The 9242-nt window shown below is 43.2% G+C and overlaps 1 long non-coding RNA gene and 1 pseudogene across 1 annotated transcript; one reads left to right on the forward strand and one right to left on the reverse strand.

The window, feature by feature from the left end:
- Positions 1-124: 124 nt before the first annotated feature.
- LOC133931276 (uncharacterized) lies at positions 125-2087 on the reverse strand. The gene is made up of 3 exons (XR_009911866.1): positions 1611-2087; positions 549-631; positions 125-375 (listed from the first exon to the last, which is right to left on the reverse strand). It is a non-coding gene; the product is annotated as an uncharacterized LOC133931276 (long non-coding RNA).
- Positions 2088-3028: 941 nt separating this feature from the next.
- On the forward strand, positions 3029-6196 carry LOC133931111 (uncharacterized; annotated as a pseudogene).
- Positions 6197-9242: the final 3046 nt, after the last annotated feature.

Genomic DNA, 9242 nt, shown 5'->3' on the forward strand with positions numbered 1-9242 from the left:
AGCAATGTTCTTTGACATTACAACTAGCTCACTGGGAGAAATAAACATGTTGATATTTCTACCATTTTCTAAATTTCTGGAGCATCAATTGAGCAACAGAACAGATATGACATACAATCAAGAATAGCTGCTGAAAAGATTTTCATTAATAATTTAGTATTGTATATGGTACATATATGCAACCTCTTAATACACACTTCAGCTCGAACTATGCACCAAATACTACACAACTCAACTGTAGTATAATCAAATTAACATGTTTGATCTGCTTCTCTCTCAAATCAGAATGCATCTCATTTCATCAGATTGGTAACTTCTTCATATTGCTATTTTCATCTCTTCCTTGAGCTGTGCATGAATTATCCATCTAATTATCTGCAAATGAGACGTACACAATTTCAGTAAGGTAGCTGAAATAAGAATGCTATCTTATACTACACACATTCTAAATAGGAAGTCAGCTTGAGAAAAAAAATCATATCTAGATGAAAAAGTGCATAAAGAATATTTGTACTCTAACCCATACAAACTGAACAGAATTCTCGCACCTGAGTTCCCCGTAGTTTACAATACGTGGCCACTCTTCCAAAAGCAGTATGGTACAGGCTGTAGCTTCCATATGTTTAGTGCCCTGCTATAAAAACACAAATGGTTATTATGCACGCCCTCAAACTATCATATGTGAATGTTATAATAGTTGTAAATATTCAACTAAAGATGGTAGTTTGGGAAATAGGACAACACACATACTGACGATCTCAAATCCTATGCTGTATGCTCCCTTTATTACTTGAACCGAGAAAAAGGGAATCCTAAAGACAACATATTTGACACAACTCAATCTCATATACTAATTGGAAACCATTATATTTTCTGCAAGGATGTCAAACAGCTAACTTTATTCCTCGAGATTCGTATTGAGAAACAAATCTGTACAGAAAAAATTCTCAATGAAGGCCTGTTCAATCATGAAAGAGCACCAAGTGAGCCACTGATAACGCTCATGCAAAGATGTATCATCACAAGATGGAACTACTACCTCTGGAAAAAAAAAAGAGTACGGAAATCGCACTGACAAGCCCTGCAGCAAAGAGAACTAATAAAATTCAGGTTTCCTTATGTTAACACTATCAATAATGGACACTGCAACGAAAATGGCCTGAAGTTTCTACCTTAGATCAGCAACTATTGGTCTCCACTTTAATCAAACTAGACAAAACGAAATGCACCAACAGCAAGCACATTTAATGTCAAATTTCACCATTTGTTTTTAGTGCAGACCGATTCTATTGGTTTAGTCCTTTAAGAGTGATAATGATCCATTCGATATTATTGAAAGGAACAGACAGACAACTCATCTTTATTATCCTAGAAATCCATCTTAATGGCATTTTATCGAACACCTTGGAGATATGGAAAACTCATCAGGGTGGTTTGTTTCGCTACTGCAGCAGGGTCCATCAGATTTGAACAGCGACTTTTACTGATTGGAAGGAAATATTGTAGAGCAAAATCAATCATAACAACCACAGAGCATCACACATCATGCACCAAATGTCATAGACTGATCCGCATGTATACAGATAGGGCGGAGTGGAGGGGATAAATACCTCAGGGAGGAAGGCATTGCGAGGGGAGGTACATGCCGGGGGCCAGGGGAGGGTGATGGAGGACAGGCAGCAGGGCGCCGTTGAGTGGAGGGGATGGCTGCACGGACGCGATGAGAATGCGACAACCTCCTCCAGATCTGGCCACCGCTTGCCCCCTCCTCACTGCAGCTGGATCTGAAGGGGATTTCAGAGGAGCGGAGCACGCTAGGGAGCACAACGCCCACGGCCCATGGGAGGATGATGGGGGCGCAAACAGGATGTAGAGGGTGGACGGCGCGCTCGAGATCTGCGGGCGTCGTGGTAGGCGACTAACTGCAGGTGTCTACGTAGGGCAGGACTAACCTGGGGGGGGGGGGGGGCAGCTGTTGAGGAGGCCGGCGGCCGACGCCAACTGAAGAGGAGCAATCGCATGGGGGCGAAATCCTATGTGCGCAGCGGAGGGGGTGGGGAAGTTGGACGCCGGCCTTGCAGGGGTGGACTGGCCGAGGCCAGTTATTAGGCGAGGAGGTGGGCTGGGCAGCAGCGGATCCAAGATCCGTTCCGAGGCATGCATTGCTAGAGGCGGGTTGGTATTGTAGTGATGCAGCAAGTTATACATAGACATGCAGATACAGCTGATCGAGTGAGTATCTCTACCTAGCTAGCATGTATTAACGCAAGTATACGTACGTGTACTCCGATCCCTCACAATTTTATTCTCGTGAGTATTTATGATAATTTTATTCCCGTAAGCATTTACGATAAGTTAGAATAACCTGGAATACATCCGATTGTCAGCTGAAACAACCTAAAATACGTCCGATCGGACGCATTACAAGTTGTTCCAGTTTATCATAACAGACGTATTCAAGTTGTTACAGCTTACCGTAAATGCTCGCGAACTCTACTAAAATATTATCTTTGCAATTGATATATAAATATTTCAATATTTATGTTCAATAGACTCCATTTTAATTTCGTTTTGAACCACTGAAATCTCAAGGCCTGCCCTACCACTCCGCAGCTATTTTCAAAGATTCTCGGTGGTCCACCAGGCATCGGGCGCTTACCACCTCTTCCAGCCCGCAAATTTTGGACTTGGACCTGTGAAATGTTACTTCGAGGCGAACGACCTATGAAATGTTACTGGCCAGTTAAAGGTAGGGCCGAATGCTATACTGCTACTAGCCTACTCCACAAACTAGAAAGCTTTCTCCTTTTCCATTATATTTCACTCCTCCCTCTCTTCCTCTCCCATATCTAATGAGCAGCTAGAGCTAGCCTTCCATCGACCTATCAGTCCTTATTCTTCTGCTTCTTAATTTTCCATAAGGGAGAACACGGACGAGATATGCAGGCTAGCTACCTCGTCACTCGTTTGTAATTATTCTTCCTCCATGCATGGTTTTCTTAGCTTCCGTTGCTTGGTAGATGTGCAGATGAAGGACATGGTGGGCACAACGGAGAAGAACCATCCTGTTCCTCATGTCCCTCCTCCAGATCAGTTGGTGGACACTGGAGATGAAGAGAAAGGGACGCTTCCAGCAGATCAGCTCCCCCTAGCTGCGGTACAAAAGAAAATCCTTATTTGTGTAGTAGGCATGCAAAAGATATGGATAGTTAGCCCATCACAGCATCTTCTTTAAGTTGTGGATTCATGTTTCATCTTTCTTTGATTTATGTTTCATCCTAGCTACAGTACAAAATAATAAACCAAAATTTATGTTTCATCTTTCTTTGATTTATCCCCTTGTCGTCATGCACCTGCGAAAGATATGGATAGTTAGCCCATCACATCACAGCATCTTCTTTAAGTTGTGGATCCATCATGTTCATACCCAGATCTAATGGATGCATGTTTAATTTGTGCACATACAACAGCTGGAAGAGATGGGAAACTCACAGAACAACGGCATAGAAGGTGGAAATGCTCTTGTGCCAGTTGGAGATATAGAAATGGGTTTTTTCCAACCAACTAAGCCAGTTTGAGGTAGGGATAAAAAATTCTTAATTTTCCATGATTTCGAAGGTACCTCATCCCATCCGACAACCATGAAGGCATGCACTTCCCAAAATAACCATTTTTTGCAACTTCAACTCTGCATCATCCTTGATTCTGAGTGACTTTTCTGTTATCTATTTTGTAAATAAAGTCCTTTTGGGCATGCTAGTTCTGTTACTCTATATATGCACTAACACACTTCCCTCTAAAATGGTACCTCTATTTCCCCAAAGGTCTTTTTTCACCAAACATGACATTGCATTCACATGCGTACTATTTCTCATATGAAGTTGATAAGTTTTCCGTTCTATACTTTACTCAACAGAGATCCCTAATATGTTGCATGCAATATTAATGCAAATAGGAACCACTACTAATAGTCGTGCTAATGATAACGTATCAATCGAGTATAACTAATAAAAGAATCTGCATCTAACTACTCAGGGTTGCTTGTGCTTAATTTGATGTCATGCAGCATGGCGCGAGTAGCACTGCGACAGCGAGCAACGAGAGAAAGCTGGATTTTGACCTCAAGGCGTCAGTGACTCTCACCACTATCTCCATGATCCCACTGATCGACATGTTCTTCCTCCGTGGATCCACTGCTAAGCTAGATCCGATTCTCGAGCTCTTGTTGTTCTTCGCGTTCATTGCATTCCTATCTGCCATCTGCCTCATATTCCACACTTTAATATTGATGAGAAACTAAATGGAGAAGTACCTTAGTTTGCATTTGATGAGTCATTACAACAGTTGGTGTGTCTTGAATTTAATTAATATATGTTTGTGGATGCTTGTTTTTATTCTAGTCTAACTCGAGTTGGCGATGTTTGGAATTGATGAATTCTTCTCTGTACGTAGAAAAATTACACACATTGGAAGTTTTGGTGTGAACACCGGATGTTCCGATGTTCACCGGAAGTTTCGGTGTGGACAGTGTGTACTCACTGGACTATTTCTTGCAGAGAACAATTTTTCAGACGAAATTGGAGATCAATGCACCGGAAGGTCCGGTGAGTGTGGTGGCTACATCGAAGAGTATCACCGGAGCATTTTCAGTGCTGAAGCGGAAATAAAAATATACATCGAATGGTCTGGTAATGGACTTTGAGAACGCTGGAGTATTTTCTGAAGAGAGTAGATTTTTGGCGTCAAGTTTGATTATGTACGTTAGAGTATTTTTCTCTCTTAGTTCTCTTATCTTGTGTGCAAGTTTTTTCTTTCCGGTTTTGATTTTCGTTTTTATTTTTGGGCTAAAATTTCAGCACCTTGTGAGATCATTCTTCTAGTTGCTAAAGGCATAAAATTCACATACACACACTTATGTGATGAGATCTTGAATTCATTTGCCTCTTAGAGAGTTTTGTTACTCAGTGTTCATCTTTTCTTGTTTATTTGCTAGTTGTGATCTTTCGAGTGTTAAGATATATATATTGATCTTAAATAGAACCTATGGTTTATATACTATCCGTGGTGTCATGCTGCCTCGATTTTCTCTTGTTAAAACTTCTCTCAATTTTTGCTTCTGCTTAAATTTTGAGGTACATTGGATGATCCAAATAGGAGAAGATTATTAATTTAAAAAAAATTATGAGACATCTATTCACCTATCTAATCGTTAATCTTGTTTCTACAGTCGATACCATTAACCCTGCACGGCTCATCCTCAAGAGTCAGCTCCGGGTTTCTAAGATCCTCTTCGCCATTGCAGCGGCTTCCCTCTTCTTGACGTACATCTCGATCACCTATTCCCTGCTACCCAAGGCCTACTACTTCCTGCCTCTTGCATTGCTCCCATCACTCCTTGTAGCTGGCTTTCACTTGTTCTATCACTCGGGAACTGACCACGGGGAGATCAGTCCAGAGCAGTGCAAAGCTCGCAAGAAGGAACTGAAGCGCGCAACCCAGCTCACCTTTTCGTTGGTCTCCACGTCATTCTCGGGATTCGTCGGTGTTCTCCTTGCCATCTACCACAAAGCAAGCTAGCATCGGCGCTGCGTATTCGTACGTCAAAGTCTCCGCCTACCTCTTGCTCGGCGGAGGCGTCGCCGGGATCTTGGCGTTGCTCTTGTGCAGGATGCCCTCCAGCAATGACGACCACCGGCGATCTGGAACATGGCAGAGGGCAATACTCTCTGCCGCCAACATCGTCATACTTGCCGTTCTTGTGTCGGCTATCCTCATGATCGCCGAAACTATCTTGCACGGCCTACTCGTCGCCGCCATGTTCCCTGTTGTCGCCGGGGCTTCCGCATGGGTGGTCGTCGAGTCCTGCACCGAGACAGAGGACAGGAAGGACGTGCATGGCACAATAATGTACTCCATATCGGTGATGGTCGCGTCGGTATCGTTCGGCGCCATTCTGGCCGTCTTCGCCGGGCTGCTTGGTGGTGGTGTGGGCAAGGATAAGCTAAAGGCGTGCACGTTCCTCCTGGCCTCAGCGTTAGTCGCCGCTGTGAGCTTGGGGGTGCTGCCGGCTTCCGGGACGGCGCAGGCCGAGAAGACGAAGGCGAGCACGGCGTTCGCGGCCACGGTGCTGGCGTGCTGCGGCCTTGGCGCTCTCGTGCTCGCGGCGCTCGCTCTCTACTATCAGACGGCGGCATGAGCTAAGGAAGTAAGGAGCAACAAGAGAACACGCTGCCTACTCGAATCATGCACGCATGCATGAGATGACATATTCGAATCTCGATACTATCACTTTGATGGATTTTCCGTTGTCACGTGATCTATCTTTTTTATGCATGTGTGGTGGAATATTGACTAATAAGTTCATACGTACAAGTTGACATTTGTGATATCCTTTAATTTTATGTGCCTCCTAGATTTCAGCGTCTGAAATCTAGGAGTTATTTTGGCGACGGCAAAAGAAGCTGCTGCGGACAAGGTTAGCTGTGCTGGGCTTAGATTCCGGAGGTTTCTCCGATCCCCAGGCTTATAGGGAAGGCAGGGGGCAGCATGACGGATCGATGGTTGTGACGGACGACGCAATGGTAGGGTTGCGTGGCAGCGGAGACGACGCCAGCCACATGTGGCGTTGGATGGTGGCTCCGATGAAGTCGGGTTAAGCATGGTAGCGGTGGGCAACGGCGGGGATGCCACTGGGAGGGAGTGCAGGGGAGCAGAGGATCTTTGGTGATGTGTCAGTCATGCATAAGGGAGAGGAAGAAGATGTTGAGGGAGGAAGAGGACGACACAAATATAGCTGGTATGGTGGAATTCGATCGATTGAGATCAATGTTGTTTTCAGACGATTGTAATATAGCATCGTCCTTAATTTAGAAGAGGTAGAGCTCAAACGTAACAAGTCGAGCCGAAATATACTTACTGTTGAGCTTGATGCAAATATAGCTAAGCGAGTGTTGTTGTAAACAAACATGGGTAATGCATTCACACGATTATGACTTGGATCGAAACTCGTCATGGAGCCACATTAACACAAGTGAGGGAAGTATGGCCATTTTACGGGCCTCACATCTAGGTGTCAAAGTAAGATAGTTTTATACTGGTTCAGTGCCGGGAGGCACCCTACGTCTAGTAGGCAAGCCTCCCGAGTCTCCGACGTTAGAGTGCTAGAGGTTGTCCATGTGAATATATTGTATTATAATTGAATAAGAGTTGAGTTTCCCTATGAGAGGTTTACATGATGAGGTATATATAGCCCATAGATATGACCATGTATAAAAGATGATCTAGCCCTCTGGTCGATGAGGTTGGCTAGGATTGACCAAGGATAAATAGTCTAGTACAATAAATACAATGGTATGATCATTTGTTGGCTTCACTTTGTCAAATTTGCATATGGATTGGTCAGGTGGCATGCGGGCCTGGTATCACCTGTCTTCCGAGTTCCGAGGTCTTTGAGAGCCCAGAGGTTTGAACCCTTTGGGTCTTTCGATGCCCGAAGGTTTGAATCTTTTGGGTTTTCAAAAGCCCTAGAGCATTGAATCCTCTGGATCTAATATTCCGGAGGTTTGAATCCTCCAGGTGTTCAAGGGTCCTCCTTCGGTTTCCTTGTACTATTATAAAAACTATTTTTTGAGATACCTAGAGTAACTTTTTACATATGGCTTATTTGAAAAACCGTCTGAACAGTTGATGAGAGCCTCCTGCGGCTACGGACCGCATGCGAAAATATATTTTCATAGATAGTTCCTTATGTGAACCACATGTGATAGTAGATTATTATCACAGGCGGTTTTTTATATGAACCGCCTCTGAAAATGACTATCAATTAAAAAATTCATAATTTTTTTATATAAAGTCAGATGAGGAAAAACTTTATATGAAATTGTAGCTCTTGATGAGATCTACAACTTTGTAGTTGATAATTTTTTTTTATTTGAAGTCATTTAGATGTTCAAATAATCGTTTCAAGTTTCAAACGATTATTTGGGCATCTAAATGACTTCAAATGAAAAACTTTTCAACTACAAAGTTATAGATCTCGTTGGGCTACAATTTTCATATAAAGTTTATCCTCATCCGACTTCGTATGAAAAAGTTATGAATTTTTGAAAATTATAGATATAAAGCTATAAAGTTGTAGATCTCATCGAGGGCTACAATTTTCATATAAAGTTTGTCCTTATCCGACTTCGTATGAAAAAGTTATGAATTTTTATAGCTTTATATGAAGTCGGATGAGGATAAACTTTATATGAAAATTATAGCCCAACGAGATCTATAACTTTGTAGTTGAAATTTTTTTCATTTCAAGTCATTTAGATGCCCAAATAATCGTTTGAAGTTTCGGATTGCAGATATCAAAAGAATTACATATGCTCATATGTTCGGTAGTCGTTCTCTGGTATGATGGTGGAGAGGGTTCGCGCGACCTGACAGTTTTCGAGTTCGAGTGTCAAAAATCACGTAGCGCGCGTATTTCGCGCGAAAAAACATGTGACTTGTGACTTAAGTGAACCGTCTGTGGTAATAGATTTCTACAGACGGTCACTTTTACGTCTGTGAAAATTATTTATTTCTATAAGCCTTCAATCGCAGACAAATAAACTAAATACCTATAAAAACGAGTTACCATCTATTTCTAAAAATAATTTTTTTATAGTCCGTGTGAGTGTCTTCGTGCCCCTGATCCTTGGTGTATCCAAGCTTTAGTCCACTGGAGACCTGACACGGACACATGCATGTTCTGGGTCTTCGAGATTGGTACTTTTTTTTGTCCTGCCTCCACGTACTGGTCAGAATTAGCTGCGCTGCATTACGGCGCCGGAACCGAATCTTCCCCAATCTATAGACGGATTGGTACTTTTTTGGGGGTCCTTTCTCGCTCCCTTATTCAACCGCGCTTTTTCGAATGCGAGGTCGACACCTGGACGCGCGCACGTCGGCACCTACATGAGCCGCTGCACTCCGTCGTGCCATCGATCATACGTGACGTGTCTGATACTCTGATTAATAATACGTCACCAACCATGACGACAGCTGCCCGGGTCATGAAATTCAGGGTCTCATTGGCAGAGGCGGCAAACGCCAGCCGCATCGTGCCAATACGGATGCCGCCTCTGTTGGCCAGATCGCCCATCTAGCCCGTTTTCGAAGCTACAGTAATGAATATGTGTCACTGTAGCAGAGAGTGTACTGCATATTTGTTGATGGAATATAGCTCCTATCATTATTGACAGTGCATGATT

The sequence above is a fragment of the Phragmites australis genome, chromosome 10 (genome assembly GCF_958298935.1).
Source record: "Phragmites australis chromosome 10, lpPhrAust1.1, whole genome shotgun sequence".
In the NCBI taxonomy this organism is placed as follows: domain Eukaryota; kingdom Viridiplantae; phylum Streptophyta; class Magnoliopsida; order Poales; family Poaceae; genus Phragmites; species Phragmites australis.